At 46.3% G+C, this 21,768-nt stretch overlaps 1 long non-coding RNA gene across 1 annotated transcript in view; it reads left to right on the plus strand.

The window, feature by feature from the left end:
* Nucleotides 1-21,376, plus strand: part of LOC131811572 (uncharacterized) — a 183,615-nt gene extending 162,239 nt beyond the window's left edge. Inside the window, exon 3 of the long non-coding RNA XR_009345999.1 lies at nt 21,101-21,376. This is a non-coding gene — a long non-coding RNA (uncharacterized LOC131811572). The remainder of the gene's footprint in view (nt 1-21,100) is intronic.
* Nucleotides 21,377-21,768: the final 392 nt, after the last annotated feature.

Consider the following 21,768-nt stretch of genomic DNA (forward strand, 5'->3'; position numbering starts at 1 on the left):
CTCTACAGGTGTTCAGCATTCAGTGGATCTGCCTGTGAGTTACCCACAGGTGTTCAGTTACTGAAGGAGCCAAAGCCATTGGTTGTAAAGTCCTTTGCCTGAAACTGGCATTATGGTGACTGTTTTCCCCCCTCACTGAATTGTATTTAATTCAGAACTCTGTGGTTTGAGAAATGTCGCTCACACATGGTGAATAGGATCCTTACGGAGTTGAAATAAAAATCAAACCAAGTGTCTTACGACGACTCAGAGAAGCTCAGCCTGGAATGTCATATCAGATGTGCTGGTCTGCAAAGTAGCCTATTGTGAACACTCCCCCCCCCCCACATCCCCACCCAACCATTAAACTTTCTTTGCTTATTACTACTTGATTTTTCCTCTAATAATTTATAACCTTACTAATCTGTATCTGAAAGCATCAAAACTAATTTCCTTCCAAATGCTTTCCTATTTACAGATTTTTTTCCCCATAACTTCCCTTTTTCCGGATCCAATTTAATTAGATTTTGCTTTATTTCCTTGATTCTGCTATTTTTTCCCCCAAGAGACTAAAAATTTCATAGTATGGTTTATTTGCTTACCAAGATGCCAGGGTGATGAAGTGAAACAAACGGTCATGTGTGCAGAGGCAATCTGCCTTTTTAAAAAAAAAAAATTATTTTGTAATTAAGGTGTATGGTCTTCAAATATGTACCTTCTGAGAGCACTTCTAGGCTGGTTTTTCTTGGTTTGGGAACCAGTTCTGAGACTCGGATTCTTGCATTGGTTGTCAACGAAACTTGTTCAACTCCTTCTGTCTTATTCTTCCTATGTGTAAAATGAGGGTAATGATGTCTCTCCTGGTTTTCATAAAAATGGAAAAGGAGAAGGAATGAGAAGAGGTGTTTAAGCTCAGTGGAAATAGCTGATAGTGCAAATGAAAAGCATGGTTTCTGGACACTCAGGACACAGTTAATATCTGCATGATATGGAATCGTGCACAAAGAGAAAATTCAGCTGAGCATAGAGAGAGGAAGACTTTCTGTGGCCTCCATTCATTCAGGAAATGTTTACATCCCATCTTCTATAGAAGGCCAGGCCTTTTGTGGATACAGGGGATCCAGAGAGAGTGATAGCAGCCGTGGTCCCGACCCTCACGGAGCTTACTGTCTGGTATGATCAGTGCTATAATGAAGGAAGTCAGGGAGGACTTCCTGGAGGTCGTATCATCTCCCCTAAGACCTGAGAATGAATTGGAATTTGCTGAAATGGACTGGCATTTGAAGGAGTGGGAAAAGCAATCAGGAGTTGGGTAAACATACCTTGTGCCTTTGCTCAGAAATAAGAGTCTATGAGTTTTCTCTGCCATCTGCTGCTGCATAACAAATTATTCCAAAATATAATAGCTTGAGACAACAAGCATTTGTTATGTCAGCATCTTTGGGTCAGAAATAAGCTTTGCATTTTCGAAAGATTTTCCTTTAGGAATAGATTAGGGGGAGGTGACTGTTGTTGCTGGAAGATCCCTGTAGTTGTCCAAGCAAGCAAGATGGCAGCCTCAAGTGGGGACAGGGTGAAGAGAATGGAGAGAAGTGGAGAAATTCCAGGGATATTTAGGAAGTTGAATAAGCAAGACTTGTAGAATGAAGGTAAGAAAAGTAAATGAGGGAGAAGAAGGGGTCAAAGATGCTTCCTAGGTTTGTGACATGGGTGGTTGGATACAAGGTGGTACCATTTCCCCAGAGAGGGAGACTGCTTATGAAAGGGTGAATCTGGGCAAGGAGATGATGATGGGGCTGGTTTAGGGCATGCTGAGTTTGAAGGGCCTGTGTGATATCCAGGAGAAATGGCCAGAGGGTGTTTGCTCGTTGGACTTCAAGGTAGGAGGGTGATTGGGTTGGATCAAGATTGGACAGTCCCCAACACTGGTAACTAACTGAATCCATGGGACCAGCCAAGGTCTTCCCAGGAGGAGACTGGCTTGCCTCAAAGAGCAAAGGCAAAGGTGCCCTGTGTAGGCCCAGGACCCTGGAACAGAACATATGGGACACGATGCCAAGATGCTGTGGGGATCAGCCGCCATATCACCTGTTGGAAGACAAGCATTAAAGCCCATGGCTCTCAGCATCTTTGCTACGAGCCTTTGTAGCTTGGCGGGGTGCTTTGCTTTCTGATTTATCCCATTACTGATGATTTGCAGATGGTGAGCAGTGGGAGAATTCTGTTTTTCTTGGTCCCACTTTCCTTTCTGTTCTTTGAACCCGTGGCTAGAAATCGGGGGAATGGGTGGACATAGGGCAGACTAGAGGGGTGGTTCATTTACCATTTCAGACTTGTAGTTTACTCTGGGCTTAACACAAGACTTTTTCAGGTTATTGAACACTCCTTCACTTCAATCTCTGAAGGGTATAGGGAGCTGGAGGTTGAAGATCACTGCTTCCTTTTACTTAAACGTGAGAAGCAGTAGAACATAATGGTGAAGAGCAGGAATCCTAGAGCCATACCTTGTGGGTTTCAAATACCAATGTATCCATGTACCAGCTCTGTGACCTTGGAAAAATTACCTAATGCCTTTGTGTTCCAGTTCCACATCTGTAAAATGGGCTGATAATAGAGTTTATCTCAAAGCATCGTTACAAGTGGAAGAAACATTTAGAACAGTGTCTGGCACATAGAAATAGCCATGTGAGAGATTTTTAAAATAAAAATAGACCAAGTGCAGTCATGGGCATCTTGGAACCATACAAAGCAGAGACTTCCTGAGCTGTCACCGACTGCTTACTTATGTGGTTCCAGTAAATTATTATCTCCTTGCAGGCAAGGGCCATGGCTTTTTGGTCCTTTATCACCAGCAACCAGCCCAGAAGGTGGCAAAGAATTGGTGCCTAAGAAATACTCACTGAATGAATGAACAAGTTAAATTCCTCACCCAGAACCTGATATGTCACCACAGATGTATGGCGATAAGACCCTAGAGCTGAAGTCAGGATATCTGAGCTTCTGCTAACCAGTATACTACTTAGAGTTAATCCCTTTGCTCTAGGGCCTTAGTTTTCCCATCTGTTAAATGGATGTAAAGAGTCAGATTGATTTGTTTTCCTTCCAAAATGTGTCTCAGAACAGTTGTCTTGAAAGATGCTTCTCAAAAAAAGATTCTGTGTCCAGATCAGCTTGGAGAGTGTGGACACCAAAGGCTCTGAGAAGTCCTGTAATTAAAAACAAAAACTAAAACAAAAACAAAAAACCTAAACACGGTTTACTTTATTCATGGTAGAATTTCTCATCTCTTTGCTCCCCACCTTTACCCCATTTTACATCCAATGCAGCAGCTGTTTCCTAGAACACATTTTGGGGCATGCTGATGCTTCTCAGTTTCTGCTTTTTATGGTTCTGGAAATCTACGAAGGTACCACTATGGCCGAACTTGACCTCTGGGCAAAAACACATTCCAGTATAGGTTGACCAGAGAAGTGTCTTCTCTATGGCCCTGAGAATGAGTGTACGTGCAGATGGACACAGGACGAGCCATGGGTATCCAGCCAGCCCTTCCCTGGAACTCTGCTGACAGCATGGAGGCCTGGCACGCATACCACACACATGTGCAATACCTTACACTTCCCCTTCCCATCTCAGATGTTACTGTCCAATTTAAAACATGTCCTTGTACACCTTCCATTGTGGACCACAGATGATCTCTGACACTATCCTGGACGCAGTCAAATATCTGGGGGCTGGACCATTGGAGAAAAGTCTAAGGTGTTTCACTTTTTTGACGTTGGCCAAGATTGCCTATTGATAGCCCATTGTTTTATCCTGTCTCCGAGGAAGGGAACTAGATGCATTTGAGGGAGCGCAGCCTGCCTGGAGAAATGTGGGTCAACGGATGTATTGACTTTTCCGATGGGTCCATATGGGTCTCGTGTGTGTGCATACAATGTTCCACATTTTGGTTGTATTTTCTGTGTGTGCATGTGTGAATCCACACAACGGCCTGTGATTCTTTGATCCTTTAACTTACTTTTGAGCTCTGAAGATGCAGATTTTTCCATGATAAATTCTTACCAGATTTTTCCAACATGCCCATCATCACATGGACACAAGTTGGCCAAGCCACAAGACCTTCTCAGAGATACACAGCCAGACATTATAATACGCCAGTGTGGAAATACCATTCCCTGACAAAAGACCCACTTTTGTCGGTGGCTTTGAAGGTCAAGTGGGTTGGAGGAGAGAGATTTTTTAAGGGGGGGGGCAGAGAAGAAGCAGAATTCACTAACAGAAGTGTCAGTAGCAAGACTTGGGGTGGAGGGTGAATGGGAACAGCCCGAGAAGTAGACCAGCCACCAGGAAATGGACCCAAACAACCAGATGGAAAAGTCAACAACCACAGAGCCTTCCCCACCCTGTTAGACATCCACTGGCAAGATGTAGGTTCATGGGGCCCACTCTGGACTTGCTGGCCAGTGCTCCATGCTGGACCCAGGCATCTCGACCTTGACCGCCTGCCTCCCCTGGATCTTGTAAAGCCGGCGGTCATGACAGGATGGGTCTGTAGGTATCACTGTGCGGGCAACGCAATCTGGTTAGTCTTCTGAGTACTTCTGAGTACTTCTGAGTACTTCTGAGTACTAGGTACTTCAGGTCTCCCCCCCGCCACCCTGCTCTTCATCACAATCCATGGCGAGAAATGCGACCCCTGGCCCCGGGAGTAATTTGAATGTGATCTATGATATTTGAGGATGTTGATTAGGTTTCATTTTCTGGGGTGGGAGCTTCAGGGCAGAGGATCCTGGCCCTGCATCGGTCTGTCTTTTCCTCTCCTATATTTTACATCTTTCTGTCTGGGTAGCCCGGAGCGCCTGCTTCCTGTCTTAGGAACTGCTCCCCACCTCTAAATATTCGGTGGCAGGTGAGGCAAGAAGGGGCGAAGGACAGCTGGATTCAAGGTTGACTCTGGCCAGGGGCTGTGTAGACTACGCCAAGCTTAGAAACGAAGTCTTCCACGTGGTGTGGCCCAGCCCGGGTGACTCTCCTGCTCTGCCTTGGGATTTGGCACCAAAGCCTTGTAATAACACAAGGCTGTTTTCTTTCCATTTGTCTGGCATTGTTATTTGATGACACCTCTTTGGAAAGGTCTTACTGTCAGAATTTGGTATTTCTGGTTCCCTGTCCAGAATGCTTTCTAAATTTACCTCCAGTTCTACTGAGATTTTTTTTTTTTAATTTTATTGATTTTTTGAGAGAGATTGAAAGAGTGTGTGGGTACAAGCAGGAGGGTAGGGCCAGAGGGACAAGCAGACTCCCTGTGGAGCCAGGAGACTGATGTAGGTCTTGATCCCAGGACCCTGAGATCATGACCTGAGCCAGAGTCAGATGCTTAACCGACTGAGCCACCCAGGTGTCCCTCTATCTAGATTTTTTTTTTTTAAGATTTTATTTATTTATTTGACACAGAGAGAGAGATCACAAGCAGGCAGAGAGGCAGGCAGAGAGGCAGGCAGAGAGAGAGAGAAGCAGACTCCCCGCTGAGAAGAGAGCCTGATATCGGGCTTGATCCCAGGACCCTGAGATCATGACCTGAGCCTATGGCAGAGGCTTAACCCACTGAGCCACCCAGGTGCCCCTCCACCCAGATTTTTAATGCAAGTATCCAGTAATTGGAGGAAAGAAGGAAGCAACGTTTACTGGAAGACCTGCAAGTGCCCAACACTTAGTACCAGTCACCTCTCCTGATCCCTACAACTATCCTAAAGGATTGGCATTTTGGCCCCTTTTTATAGAGAGGGGATTTGAAAGCTTAGTGACTTTCCTTTCTGGTTGGGTAGGTACATGGCTGAGGAAGGATCAAGCCCACATCTGGGCATCCTCCGTACATATTTCTTCCTGGACACCACCCATTTTCTTGAAGGCACTTCAGTCCTGGCAGCCCTACATTGGCACCCAGCAGAGCAGTAAGGGGAGATGAATAAAGGGACAGACTTGTGAGCCACCCGAAATATTTCCACGGCTCTTACAGCACCTTTGGCAGGGGATCGTGCCCCATCCCTAACTCACCAGTGTCTGAAAGTTGGATTAACCAAACCACAACTGACTCATGAGCGCTGGCCCTTGAGGAATTTTTGCGAGGGCGGAACAATGAGAGTATTTTGGGTTTTCGTCGGGTGTTGTACCTTATACCACATTGTCACCTGGTTTTGACACAATGTTTTCTTGTCATGCGTTGGGAAACACGTTTGCCGTCAACTGGCAGTTCGGGTGAGAACTGGGTGAAGCGAGGCCATGGATCTAGCAGGGGTTTTGCCGGGTACGGGTGTGGGCGAACAGAGTAACCACAGTGCAATTTTGAGTGTGGCCAAGTTCAAAGGGTACTACTGTATTGTTGCTTTTCTAGTTCTTCCTCCTCCGAGTCACTCCCAGGATATGAGAAATGCCTTTCAATGTCTCCCTTCCCCTGTTAGGTTGGCTGTTTAGGAATTTCTCACATTGTCAGAGAGCCTTTCTCTTGGAAGTGGGGTGAAAGGAGGTGGGAATCTTCCTGCCTTTGGTGGTGGTGCTCTGGCGACTTCCACAAAGACCATCAGCCCACAGTGTGAGTCACATGGAGCCATTTTAGTGGAGTGGTTAAGATCTTGGGTTCTGGAACACTGTCCCACAGAACTTTCTGTGATGATGGAAATGTTCTATGTCTGCACTATCCAGTATGGTAGCCACTGGCCCGCACGTCACGTCAAGTTGAGTACTTGAAATGCAACTGGGACCTGCAGTTTTAATTCTAAATATTTTAAAGAGTCTTGTGTGGCGAGTGACAGCCGTGTTGGAGAGCCCTGTGGTCTGTCCATTTCGAGAGTCTGACATCTTGGTAGATGACTTTAGCAAAGTTGCTTCACCATTCTGAGCCACAGTTTTTCCATCAATAAATGAGGATGAAATGGTACTTATTTCATAATTATTGATGTGAAGCGAGGTTATGTCTTGGGATTCTTAGCTTGGCTACCTGAAGTTGCAATGCAGGTCAGAGACCAAAGTCTCAACGAGGGACCATGTTTTGGTGAAGACAGAAGATGCTCTTTGTCGTCTCTTCAACAGAGAACTCTGTCCATTCTGCCTCAGAAATAGGGCTCTAATGCTTTCCACAGATCATTTGGTCAGTCCTGTGCCTCACGAGGACATGGGTCCCACCTCAGCTCCCAGTGGCGCAAGAAGGTGGGTCCGCTCTACGCCAATCTTAGTGGCTCCTTCCTGATTTCCAGTGATTGGTTTAGGTGATGTCATGTGGTGTGCTTGTGACCAATAAGAAACCAAGGGAAATCTGATGGGCAGTTTCTGAACTCTTTTTATCTCACTCCTGAAATGAGATACAAGGAACGGATGTTCCTTTTTCCATATCTGGAAACTGTTTTCCATAATGCTTGTACCTGAGCAACCTTTTGGAGCCATGTTCAGCAGCCTAAGAGGACACGTCAATCCTCAGATAATGGCAGAACACAGAAAAAAATCTGGGTTCCTGATGATAGGCTCAGACTTCTTCCCACTCCGATTCTTCCTCACTGTCCTCTTACCTCTGCCAGCTCTTGGTTTCAATCCCTGACTTGGAGCCCGAGTTCTAACACCCAGTGGATCTTTTCAATTGTGACCTAGATTTTTTTGCGCAATTTGGCCTTCAGGTCATCCCTTGGCTTTCTGATTCCCCCAGTCTTGGGCAAGGAGACTAGGTAAATCTCTCCGAACTCTATCCAGGGGTAGGTCCTAGGGAGTGATACTGCAACTTTACGCTCCATATTGCAGACATCGCTCTGCCTTTCCAAGTGTGGTAGAAATTGGCTTCTCACCTTTATCCCAGCCCTGAGCATCTCAGGACTTCCAAGGAGCCTGTCCAATGGACACCACCCGTTGCAAAGCCTGTCCGAACTGGTAGGGAGAACTTAATGGGTCTGTTTGATCCTTTACCCTGTGTTTGATGCCCACCCACCAGAACAGTCATCAGCACTATCTCAGCACCTATGATGTGCTGGTTAAAAACAACATCTTTAAGCACATCATCTCCTTTAAACCACACAGCTTCACTAGGGTAGGTGTTCCCCCAATCCTCATTTTGCAAACAAAGAAAAAGATTTCCAAAGTTCAAAGAACATGTCCAAGTTTCCATGGGTAATAGGTGGCAGGTGCAGCATTTAACCATCAGTCTGGCTCAGAACTCATTCTGAAAACCACTGTAAGACACCATCCCAAAGCCTCCCTTGCTCCTTGGAAGGTCCCAGAACAGTGTGTTAAATACTACCCTAGTTATCACACCCCAAAGCCAAACCGGCAATGATATTTTGAGGCCAAAGTTACTCTCCATCTAGCTCTTCTTTCTCTCTTTACCCAAATTCTGGTTCTGCTCTTTCAAATCCCATATATTTCTCCTCCTAAGTTTTCCCCACCATTTGCCACCAAATGACCATTGTGGAAGTCATTGTGCTTGGAATCCTGAGAGCGGGGCTATTGGTGTCCGTGGCTGGATGCAGCCCACGCGCTTCTAGAAGGTTGGAGGCAGCCAGTGGCCAGACCATCTTCTCTCTGCCTTCTCCCAGAGGAAGTACAGGCTTTGAGGGAAGGAAAAGGGTTCTAAATGGCCAAAGCCTGGCTGAGTGTGTATCCCTACGGCACAGCGTACTCGTGGTCAAGGAAGGCTTCCTGATCAGGCCACAAAGATGGGGTTCAAGGCAAGACGTGAAGACCCTTCTCCCCCAGGAGTCAAGATCATGTGTGTATGTGAGTGCAGGAGGTGAGTTGCAGAATCGAGAAGCACCAGAGAAGTGGATCTTTCGTGAGGGCAGCCTCATCTGTGACCGTTCATCTACAAGGTGGTTTACCTCTTATCTCTGTCCTTCTCTCCATGTCCAAAATGTTCATACATATTCAGGAGTTCACACTCACTTTAGCCTCCAATCATGCTGTCTGCTGTTAGAAGCGTTTTACTCAAAGGGGAGCACATGAGGTGGTGAACGCCAGGGTGTGGGGCTACTTGAGGTGAGGGCCACTGTCGAAGTCTATGGACCACGATCGGCAGGTGTCTTGAGCACCATCTCCCGTCTCACCTGCCAGCCATCATCAGAGCATCGTGTCGCCTGCCAGACACCAGGTTTTATTTACTATTGTGCTTTTCATTCATGGCACTCGACAGAGACCAGGTGCTCTCAACATGGCCCCCATTCTGTTCCTTTCACTGCTCTGGCTCATCTCCCTCCGTGCCTCCACTTGACACGGCGCATTCAGTGTGGGAGGGAAGAAAGATCTTTTTATTTGATACACTTTCCTGACTTAACCTGAGTCAAGTTCGGGGTCACGGTGGGTTCTGTGGGATCCTCATTACTGTTGCTCCTTCCTTTAAGCAAGAGATGATTATGAAAAGATCTCCCCGCCCCACCCTCCAGGTCCTCGGACTAGAAGTCAGTAAAATACCCCCTAACCTCGTCGATGAACTTCCCTAAATATCTAGCCCATGCCCACTGAGCAGAGGACACGGTAGTCCCCAGAAGACTCCTCTCGTTGAAGTATAATTTAGTGTATGGAGTTAGGGGGAAGGGGTCCCCAGTGCTAAAACCTCGATGATCCAAGAGCGTGTAGTTCCCATTATATCTCCCACTGAATCTCTATATTTGTGTATTAGAATAAAACAGCCTTGAATATCTATTAAATGGTACAAAAGATCATAACCTAATGCTGCAGCACAGTTTCTCCTAATACCTCAGGGGGGAAATAATTTATTATTATTTTTCTACATAACTCATAAAACGGGGAAATGATTTAATACGCTGAGTAGATCTAAATTGTTTCCAAAGTGGCCAATTTTCGCAATGTTTAAAACTACACCGCGCTCTCTAGAAGGGTTCCAATATCCTCTGACACTTTGGAAAGATCCTGGGGAATGTCACTTAGTCTGGCTTGAGCTCTGGACTCCCCACGTGTCCCTGCAGAGTTCCCGACGCTTCTGGGCCCCGGGAGGGAATATTGTCCAGGCGCCACCTGGAGTCAGACCGCAAACACGTACTCCAGTGGTTCTGTGACCTGTAATTTTTCCTCCAGGAAATCATCTTGCCTCAGCTCAGGTACCAGGTTTCACTGAAACCTTTTCAAAGTCCCAAACATGAAATTGGGTTTTGGTGAACATGTTGAGCCAATTTCTTAGGAGCTCTTAGGGGAGTAACGGAGAAGCCTAGCAGGCAGGAGTGGCTCAAACTTAAGCACTCGGTTATAAGTGACTATCTCGAGTGATTTCATGCCTGATGGTTCTTTGTATTTTTACGACAGCCCAGTGGGAGTATGGACTGTTGTTATCCCCATTTTACAGATGGGGAAAATTGAGGCTTGGGTCCCAGTCCATGCTCTAAACCTTGATGCCGGACGGCTTCTCTAGAAGACTCTCAAACGTTGGTGTTTATTCTTGTTATCTGGATATTCCTTGAGAATGTGGCAAATGTACATCCAGGTGAGAGACAGAGAAACAACCAAGTGAGAACATTTCTGCAGACTCGCCATAGATCCATGATCTCCACCTTGGGTTTTCCACTACGTTTGACGGATGATTTTCTACCGAGTTGGATGCACTGAGTGGGAGTTCTGTGCTAAGTTCAGCTTGGGAAATTTTCAGAATCTTGGACCAAAGGCTCTGAGAGGGTTTTCAGGAAGGGAGCTTGTTTTGTCTTATTTAGAGAAACGTTTTTCAAACTTCGTTGCGTGTGGAATTCTTTGGCTTAGCAGCCTATCTATTGCCTTAGTAGCCTATCCATTGCCTTAGTCTTCTGTAGGTCAGGGTTCTGCAGAGTACACTCTGGGAAACATGGCTGTGTCTATATGGGAAAGGCAATCATGCCTGTTCAGAGAAGGCTTTCGGTTCTCACCCTTACAGGATCTTCCAGAATGAGGATGGGTTTCATCAACCCCAAGCCTACCTTAAGGTTCTTAAAACAACAGTAATAGTAAAAGCATCCGCACCATCAGCCAGCTCCCATTCCTTCCCCCGCTCTCTCCAGAGGGGTCTGCCCTGCGTCTGGGTGCAGAACCCTCCTGCTTGCTCCTTCCCCTTCCCCTTAATCCTTCATGGACTTTTCCCTTAGTAAATTGCTTGCACGTCAAACCCCATCTTTGGGGCTACTTTTCAGAGGATCCTGACCCAGAAGCCCAAAACATCTTTGGTTTCTGTTGCCCTGTCAGAGCCTGATGGCTGCATTCCAGGTTGAGATCCTGCTTTTGTGGTCTAGAGCAGGAGCCAGCGGACTGTAGCCCTCGGGCCAAATCCGGCCTGCTGCCTCGTTTTGCAAATAAAGTTGCGTTGGCCCCCAGCCAGGCCCTTCCGTGTGTGCGTTGTCTGTGGCTGCTTCCACGGCTGCAAGGGCTGAGTAGAATCGTCTGAGCAGAGACCATATGGCCCGCGAAGCCTAAAATATCTACTGTCTGGCCCTTTGTAGAATAGTTTGCCATTAAGCGGTCTAGCATAACATACCTGCTTCATCGCATGGTGTTCTGGTGACAGCACATTCCCTGCTTTCCGTGTCTGTCCATCCCTTGACGTAACAAGGAATCTGAGAATTGGGGGTGATGATTCAGTAGACAAATGATTACTGAGCACCTCGGTGCTATTCAAGGCACCGGAACCGAAGGACTCAAGTGTTCAAATATAACCTGATCCCAGTGCCCGGCCAAATCTATCCTCACCACCCCCCACAGCTCCGAGAAACATGGTCCGAAAGATGCACCCTTCTCTACCTCCATGCTCTCTGGGCACTTGCTCTAATCTCGAACAATTTTGTTTTGTTGGCCAAAGCTTGGCCCAATAATTCAGGATACAAAAGGCAGACCAACCCAGGAGTCTGCAACCTTGAGAAGCTCCAGAAGGAGAGAAATCTGGTTCTCATTAGCACCTCGGCACCTCCTCTTGGAGCCAGTGGGAAGCTCACGGGGCCAGGCAACGCTTGCAAGGAGACCCACGCAGAGGATGTCCCTTCCAGCCCAACGGAGACCTTGCTCTATTGGGGAGACTGCTCTGGGACCCCTGAGACCTTGGCCGTGGTGGGGGTGGAGCGCTAGCGAGGTGGGGGTTAGATGAGATGGGTGATGGCTTATGAGGTCTGGGGGGAGGTCACAGGCCATACGATTGTCCCATTCACCCTTTGATCAAATCGCCTCATGTCCTGTCGCCAGGCAGTAAGTAACCCACGTGGCGAGAAGCCTTCGTTTTCCTCTTTGTTTTGCACGTTCTAGAACCATGTCGTGAGGGAGATATTAGGGTCACTGCTCTGCAGTGGAGAAGACGGAGATTCGGAGAGGGGAGTCCTTCCCACTTTGGTGCAGAGCTGGGGCTCACACGGCCAGAGGTTACGGTACGAAAGCCCATTTTACTCGCCACTCCACGCTTGCTCAAAGGCTTCCGGAGTTTCTCTCTTTCACCTTATGGCTTGAATCGGGAGGAACTGTGACTGTTGAAATGATCCCCAAACCCAAAAAAGCCTAATGTCAACACAACCATAATAATAGTGACCACAAGAGGACTGACAGTAAGAGCAGGGCTCCCGTTCGAGGTCTTATGCTGGGCCACATTCTGGGCTGAGCTCCCTCCTTGCGTTCCCCATTTCGTTCTCACGCCATCGCAAGGAAGAGGCAACGGGCATTATCTTCTGACACGAGGAAACAGAGGTTTTAATGGGTTAAGGGACCAACCCAGGGAGCCAGGACTTGCACATGGCAGATCTGGGACTGGTCCCACGTGTGTTTTTGCTGCAAGAACCAGAGCACGTCAACCTCACCGGATACTTCCTCTTGCCAGAATGCCTCTTCTTTGTCCTCCTCTCAGTCCAGTGCGCAGCCTCCTCTTGGCACTCCGTTATTTCCCGCTCCCCTCCCCAAATCCCTCCTCCCGCTGCTCACGACCACACCCCCTGTTCTTGGCCCTTAGTGTAGAGGCCAAATGGGCACATGCGCCTGCAGGCATTTGCCCGTTCTGTTTTCAGAATCCTCGGCATTTCGCCTGCCTTGGGGGTGTTGGTAATAAGAGTGGAGGAAGCAGGGGGTCCCTGGGGAACAGAGAAGGGGATGTTATTAACTACAGGCTTTTCTAGGGGGGCCCGTGTTAACTATTATGAGCTAGCAGGTCAAGTGCCCGAAGACTGGCACATCTGGTCAGCAGCTCAGCACGTTGCTTGCAATTTGTGGCTGGGATTTTTTTTTTTTTTTTTCTCCTCTTACACGGAAAAGCAATATGATCGCTGAATAGAGCTTTACGGGACAAATGCTAGAATAGCACACAACAACTGTGACACACGGAGGCACGACCTTCTTGGGCACCCTGCAGGCGGACATCACCTTCTTGTCATCACCTTCTACAGAGTTCTGCCTGCCCTTCCGGCTGGAGGAAGAAGGGTCTGAGCCAGACTTGCACCCTCCATGTTCTGCCTCCATGGCGAGGCAGGGTTTTCCTGGCTCCACACTGGGTTCTGGGGTCGGTCAGAAAGATGCTGGGTTTCCGGCTCCCTCATCGTGCGTTCTCAAACAAGCAGCTTTGGGGCTCTGGGCAGCGGGAAGGTAGTGGCAGTGCCCGTGCAGGATGGCTGTAAAAGGTGAAGGAGGTTCTGCAGACAAAGACGGTACAATGTTGGCACGTCATAGGCGCTCAATAAAGGATAGTGGTCCTGTCGTTGTGCTTTTTGGATTAAGAACCTAGTTTTATTGGCATCCCTTGGAACATTTCCCTGCTCATCCCATTCCGCAAGGAGGTTTTTCTAACAAATCAAAGATTTACTATTCTCAGGATTTTATTTTATTCTACTTTACTTTATTTTAAATATTTTTTATTTGTTCAAGAGAGAGTGAGTGAGCAAGAGCATGGGGTGGGGAGTGGGAGAAGGAGAGACAGACTCCCCGCTGAGCAGGGTGCCCGACGTGGGGCTCAGTCTCAGGACCTCGAGATCATGACCTGAGCTGAAGGCAGATGCTTAACCCACTGAGCCACCCAGGTGCCCCTATTTGCAGGACTTAAAATAAAAGGGCCTTTTTTTTTTTTTTTCAGATTTTATTTATTTATTTGACAGAGAGAGATACAGTGAGCGGGAACACAAGCAGGGGCAGAGGGAGAGGGAGAAGCAGGCTCCCCGCCGAGCAGGGAGCCCAATGTGGGGCTCCATCCCAGGACCATTTAAGGACTGAGCCATCCAGGCACTCCAAAGGACCTGTTTTGATTAGCATAAAAGTCACCGAATAGTCATTATTAGGAAAAAGTAGAGATTGCAAGAAATTTTTAAGAGTAAAATAATAAGCCTATACAAGCCAACTCTTGCACAGTGAACTGGCTGTCCTTCAGTGCTTGGTCAGCAAAATTTTTCTGTAAAGAGCCATCTAGAGATTCTTTCTGCTTCAAAGCCGTCTGCAAATTCTGAGGCAACTGCTCAGTTCTGGTGTTGTGGTGTGAGGGCAATCATTGATAACTACCTGAAAAAATGAGCATAGCTGTGTCCCAATAGAGCTTGATTTTGGAATGCTGACACTTGAATTCCACAGAATTTTCATGGGCTGTGAAACCTTCTTTTTAAAATTTTTTTCTCTTGATCATTAAAAATAAAAATGTTAAAGGGCGCCTGGGTGGCTCAGTGGGTTAAAGCCTCTGCCTTCGGCTCAGGTCATGATCCCAGGGCCCTGGGATCAAGCCCCACATCGGGCTCTCTGCTTGGCAGGGAGCCTGCTTCCTCCTCTCTCTCTGCCTGCCTTTCTGCCTATTTGTGATCTCTGTCAAATAAATAAATAAAATCTTTTAAAAAAATGTTAAGAAAAAAACAAAAAGCATTCTTAGCTCACAGGCTATTTGAAAAGCATCAGTGAATTGGATATTACCTATGGGCTGGTGTTTACCCATTCCAGAAACGGTGCCTAAATATTTGCAAGCATTGACATATGTATTATACATTTAGATTTATAATATAAAGTATTTGTACTCTTCTGGTTCCTGCTAGTTACAATTGTGTGTATGAGAATCCTCTCTAGCCGCCAAATCTGGGAAAACCTGATTTTTAATGGTTGCTCAGTGTTCCAGTATAAGGATCTATTTTTAATAGTTGTCTTTGGTTTGCAACATAAGTTGTCTCCCTCTCTTTGGTTGTTACGGGCAATGCTGTGATGAGATATAATCTGTATCTTCTAAATGAAAAAAGATGCTCTTACAAATTCTGAAGAATTCTGCAGCACTGTCTCTGAAATGCAGCACAATCTACCCATGGACCGTGCGGAAGGGCGGCTCTGGGTCCGTCTTTCTCCTCGGGGAGATTGGGTGAATTTCAGGATGACTCTGGACGTGCAGCTGGGTCTGTGGGTAACACAGGCCTCTCTAGCAAAATCTTGGGTCCTGAGTCCCATCTTCCGGCTCTCTACCCCTGCGGTCCTGTGTAAGCAAAGCCCCTACCAGATGCCATGGGAGGACTCTGGGCTCCCTAGAGGCTGAGAAATTTCCTGCAGGTCACCCTGCAAGCTGGTGGTGACATCAGGATCAGATCACTGGACACCTACATGTCTAGGGTGTGTTGGCCAAGTATCTTGAACAGAGAGGTTGTACTGTGCGGAAGGGGGTGATGGCAATGGTCCCCCTCTTTTGACCCACACACGCACACACATAAAAGGAAAGAGGAAAAGAAAAAATATATATACTCTGGCCCATCCAGTCTGTGCCGATTTCCTCTGCTGGGATTTAGCTTAATTCAACCTTTTGGCTTGTTTGCCGTGTTCGCCAATTTCCTCCTTTCCCAGAAACAAATCGAGATGTCTCTTGAACTCATGTACACTCGCACTTCGCTCACCTCTTGGTCTAACATTTTCCATATGTGTGCTAACCTAGCGGGACGCCGGCTCCCCAGGTCCCACGATATCCGATGCCTGGGTAATGTTCTCGAGTGTTTAAACATCAGCAGAATGAAAAGTCTCTCTCTTTTCCTTCTGCCCTTTCATAAACGGGGGCATTTCTTGGGAGTCTCATTTCCTTTGCGTGGGAGTCCAATTCTTTCGTTATTAGGGCACGTAGGCTGCCAACATTTCCTTTTAGGGCCTCTGAAATCACTGTGTCTGCACCATGAGGGGTGAAAAAGATCTAGAGACTATGGACAGACTCTGCGAAACGGTCTAAATCGGGGGTCGGTGATTCCGGCTACCTGAAGGATTGTGTATGGCTGAAAGAAACATTGGAGGTGATGTGACACTTTACAGATTGGGAAACTGAGGCCCAAAGAGGTTTTGCGGCTTGCCCAAGGTCAGCCAGCTTGTGCCGGGCATTTAACAGACATTCTGAGTCACCAGGAGAAATCTAACTTCAGTCCATTCCTGTGAGAGAGCCAGTGAGAAGAGAATTAAATTCACCCCCAAATTCTTGACATTAACGTGAGTAGCTATAGGCCCACCCCTGATGATTTATAATTTCTTAGCTGTCGCTTACCAGCTTCGTGCTGGCTTATGGGGAAAAATATACGTGCATGTATATATGTATTAGAACTCTGACAGGTACTTACTTAAAGACAACAAGTAAAGAGTGAGTTAAAATCAATGAGCATAATTTTTTAACATTTGGAATTAAAAATAAACTATTGTTACATTATTTATTGAACTGGGCAACAGTGAATTAAATATTTACATTATTAAAAGTCCCATTCTCAGAGCGTTTCACAGGCATGAAGTGTTTATTTGGAAAATAATAATACTGGTAATAAAGCTGAGAGCTGACGCGTGCTGGATTCTGCCCCCCTCCCTCCAACCCCAGGAATCTGAGGATCAGTTTCCCAATCTGCAAAACATTCCGTGAGTTATCAGTATGGAGCCCTGTTGTCTTTCTATCTATCCAGCGTTTTGTCCACACGTGGAGAGAACAGGCAGGAGTCTCTCTGGATGGGTGTTCCTGGAGAGAGAGTCCTCATTCTTTGATCTGTTTATCATTCAACAAACATTTATCGGCCATCGAGTAGGTGCTAGTCATTGAGAAAGATGGGGCAGAAGCCGTGGTATCCACTCTTGTCCACGTTTCTTCTGATCAAGTCTCAATTGCAAGTGGTCTGCCCTCTCCTTAGTCTGTCCAATGACCCCAACTTAGATATAGGAAAGGTGGTCCCGGTAGCTGGGTATCATCACTACAGTCAGGGACAGCCCTGCATGGTGACGTCCAACCCAGTGACAAAATCTATCATTCTGACCTTTCTGTAGCCATCCTTGGTGTAGCCCCAAAGCAAACCTCCTGATGGGCCTTGGGACTGGAAAGTGACTTCACTTAGGCCCCCGTTCCCGGGCTAAGGCTTTTGTTCTTTTATTCCCATCTTTCAGTGGCTGTGTTCTTGAAACTGGGAAAAAGAGCAGTTGAGCCCAACCCCTGCTTTCATGGAGGGTACAAGCTCATCCTGACCAGGCAAGTGTAAGTTCCATGGGGGTCCCTCCTCGAAGCTTCTAAACTCCGATGATGCCGCCGTCTTCCTGTGATTCCCCAGTCCCAGGGGTGGCAGCAGCTCCCTCTGAAATACCTTTGTGTGATCTTCCCAGTTCCTGGGTTGGTAATTCTTTATATTAAACTCTTCTTATGAAAATAGCTAGAGTGGGACTCCTGGGTGGCTCAGTGGTTTAAAGCCTCTGCCTTCGGCTTGGGTCATGATCCCAGGGTACTGGGATCGAGTCCCACATCGGGCTCTCTGCTCAGCAGGGAGCCTGCTTCCTCCTCTCTCTCTCTCTCTCTGCCTGCCTCTCTGCCTACTTGTGATCTCTCTCTGTCAAATAAATAAAATCTTTAAAAAAAAAAGAAAAGAAAAGAAAACAGCCGGAGATTTCTGTCTTCTGATTGAATTCTGAATGATGAAGCTAGTAATCATTAAATCCCACATAAATGTAGTTATAAAGTGGTGGTTGTGCCATCAAAGGTTCAGGAGGCCATGAGAGCATAGATGGGGAACATGGCAGTCAGGGAAAGCATTCCTAAAGAAGAAAGTGAGTGAAAGTTAGTGCCTTAGAGGAAGGCAGGGAACAGTGTTCTGAGTCAGGGAACAGCATGGACAAGAGCAGAAAGAGAACAAGGCACATTGGCCTTGCTGGCCAGTGACTCAGGCCAGTAAGCACAAGATTGGTGAATCTGGGATAGGGAGTGGGGAGGGCAGTGGGAGCTGTGGAGATAGAAGAAGGCAGGATCCTGAGCATGGGACAGCATGAAGGCCAAGTTATCATCAACTTTTAATGGCAGGGAAATGTATGAGTACCAGGGGCTCCAGGCATGAGAGAGACGGTAGAGCGTAATGGTTTGACTCTAGTCCAACGCTAGAGTCCAGTCATGGATGTCCAGGATGAGTCATGCAATTAAAAATTTCTCAATAACCACATGAAGAAAAAAAGAGGAACCAGGATGAGTGAACTTTAATGACTTACTTTATGGAACCCAAGACATCCAAAGTATTCTCGTTTTTAACATGGAATCAAGAGGAAAAACAATGAATGAGAACTTTTATATTACCTCTCTCCTCCCTAGCCTTCAAAATCTCATGTGTGTTTTCCACTCACAGCACATCTCAACGTGGACTCTCTATATTTCCTGCATTAATAGCCCCATGTGGCTGGTAGCTGCCATCTTGGATGGCAGAGTTCTAGGTCAAGACCACCTAGGTTCAAATTCCAGGTCTGTCGCTAATTAGCGGCTTCACTGAATTTCCACCGCAATCTCTTTTCTCCTCTATAAGGCAGAAATAACAACAGTGTCCACTTAATAGCACTATGGAGAGAACCAAATAAGTCAATATGTTTAAAGAGCCCAGAACATACAGTAACAATTATAATAATGATGATTTTAAAACAACCATTACCCAGGCAAAGGCATGGAACTGACTGGAAGGGCCTGGAGTGGTCATAGGGAGACAAATTAGACATTTGCTCCTGCCATCTTCCCAGTAAAAGGGCTCTGGGGACTAGAGGAGAGAGGATGTTTTCAAACCTGAGTCTTGGGTCTCGTAACACCCCAGATCCCATTAAATTCATAGGCTCTTAGGATAGAAAGTGCTAAAATCTGCAGTCTTCTTCTGTCTGTGTCTCGGCCATTTTGGAGTTATTTGGGGCAGACTCACTGAAGCTCATAGAGTTTGGGAAACATCAACATTGCTTATTCTGGAACTAAGGCTTGGGAGGAAGTGTTCTTGATTCACAGAGATGTGGTGGAGAGGCTATTCCAGTTCAATGAAATGAACATAGTTGTTTAAATCACGAGCAGGTTCCCAACGCAGTCACCCTGAATGTGTCCACACTGACTTGCTTCTGTGGGTACCAGATTGGCTCCTCTGTTGGACAAACCAGGCAGAGGAGCACCATCCCCCCTTCCTTCGAACCCAGGGACACACTCACGAGCACACCCTGAGCCCAGGCCTCGGGACTTATTGAAAATGTGGAATTCACCGGGATTCGGAGAGAAAATAAACTCTCTCTCTTCATAACCCCACCTGGACTCCCTCCTCCCGCCCGAGAGGTGGTAATTACTGAAGGCTTAACACCTCTCCTGTATCTTTATATACCCAGTCCTCATTGGGAGATGACAAAAGAGTTCTCGACATACTGCAGAGCACTTTTGCCCTGGAGTTCAGGCAGGACGGAGGAAGTTACTGACTCTTTCTGACTAACTGAAAGGAAGCGGTTGAGGGCCAGCTACCTGGGACAGAGCTGTAGGGTCAAGATTCTCCCTGATTCAGCCCATGCCATTGGTGGAGGAAGCTCAGGCCTGGGTAGGGCTTCTTAGAGAAGGGGAGGTGGACTTTTCTATTTAAGTCTCCCAAATGCATAACTGTTAGTGGCTTCCCTTACTCTTCAGATGAACTCGGTACTTTTTCCAGAACTAGCAATGCCCAACATCATCAATTCTGGGCTACTGCCACACTTACCTTCTTTCTAATTCATGGGCCTCAGGACCTTTGCATGTGCTGTTCTCTCCGTCTTGACTCTGTTTTCTTTCCTTTCTCTCCTGACGTTCACCTCTCTGCCTTATTTTAGGTCTCGGTTCAAATGTCACCTCTCATAAAGATTTTGAATAACCTTACCAGCATGGACTAGTGAAATAAATTATGGTGCAAGCAGGCAATGAAACATGATACAGTTTTATAAAAGAATAAGAAGCTCTTTCCTTGGGAACAGGGAATGGTTTCTAAGAAAAATAAGTTTAAAAAGAGAAAGAAAATTAAAGGAAAAGAAAACTATAGAATATTATATATATATCATCTATTACTTTTGGAAAAAGTATATATATATATATATATATATATATATATATATATATATAATGTGTGTGTACATTTGGTAGGATGTCCTTTCATTTTTATAGTGTATTGAGTGATAAAGGAGGTTACAAAACGTTTATTAAATGGAATCCCATTTTTAAGAAAAAAAAAATCATGCCTACAGGTACTCACACGGAATCAGACCAGACAGATATCGGACCAAAGTGTCTGAGTGCTGTGCCATGGCACGGTGTGCTCTTTGTTCTTCTGTTGTACTTTCTGATTTTTTTCTGCCCTGAGCATATTACTTTTATGATCTGAACCCCAAAACAAGACACGGAGGCAGCAGGAGGCCAGTTAGCCCAGAGGGGCAATGCATAGCTCCAAAGGCAGTTTGTTTCAGCCTAAGTCCCTGTGGCTGCTCCCTGGCAGCATGACCTTGGGCCTGGCATTTAACCTTAACCTCCATGCGCCTCTGTTCTTCATCAGGGAAATGGATGTGATCATAGTTCATAGCTCCCAGGGATGTTGTGAGGACTTCATGAATGTGCATGCGTGGGTATGTGTGTGTGTGTTTGTGTGTAAAAACACATATTAACTAAGTAAGTATGTAGAAATACAGCAATGCTGTCTACTATTTTTGTTATTTTTTAAAATGTTGGAGCATGCTTCTTGAAATATGTAAAATCTAAAGTCAACTAAATTTTAAAATATACATTATCATAGTGAAAGTATGTATGTGTATATATGTGTGGTTATGATTCATGTAAATTTATGTTACGTTTACCATATATCTTTATAATAATTTTCACATGCATTTTTTAACCTGCTTTATCCCTTAATATTTATTTTATTATTATTTTTAAAGATTCTATTTATTTATTTGGCAGAGTGAGAGCACACAAGCAGAGGGAACGGCACGCAGAAGGAGAAGCAGGCTTCTTACAGAGCAGGAAGCCCTATGTGGGGATTGATCCCAGGACCCTGGGATCATGACCAGAAATGAAGGCAGACACTTAACCAACTGAGACATCCAGGGGTCCTTCCCTTAATATTTTACAACTATAAAAGGGTTTTCAGGTATTCTGTGTCCCTTCTTTGGAAGCAGTCGATGTCTACCCTGAAATATTTTATGCATATACTACCAAACACACACACACACACACACACACACACACACACACACACACACACACACACATCAGCCTCCTCTCCTCTGACCTGGCCCGCAATGGAAACATCCGGTCTCCAAAGCATGGAACGTCACCTGCTCTCACACAGCGCTATAGAAATCCCAGCATAGACGGTGGCCCGTCCTGGACAACCCCCACACCCCAGAGCTGTGAAACGTCAGGTGCCAAGAACAAGTGCTCTGAGTTCACCAGTGTGGCTGATGCTGTTCGATCGTTTTCTGTGGTGAAGGACGTGGAAGGTTCTGGACAAGTCTGCCCCGGCATTCTCCCACGGAGCTCCGGTCCTCGCCTGAGCACACACTGACTCGGTGTGACAAGTGGCTGAGCAGCTTTGATTAATTAAATATTTCACCCCGAATTTGTAA

This window comes from Mustela lutreola, chromosome 11 (assembly GCF_030435805.1).
Source record: "Mustela lutreola isolate mMusLut2 chromosome 11, mMusLut2.pri, whole genome shotgun sequence".
In the NCBI taxonomy this organism is placed as follows: Eukaryota; Metazoa; Chordata; class Mammalia; order Carnivora; family Mustelidae; genus Mustela; species Mustela lutreola.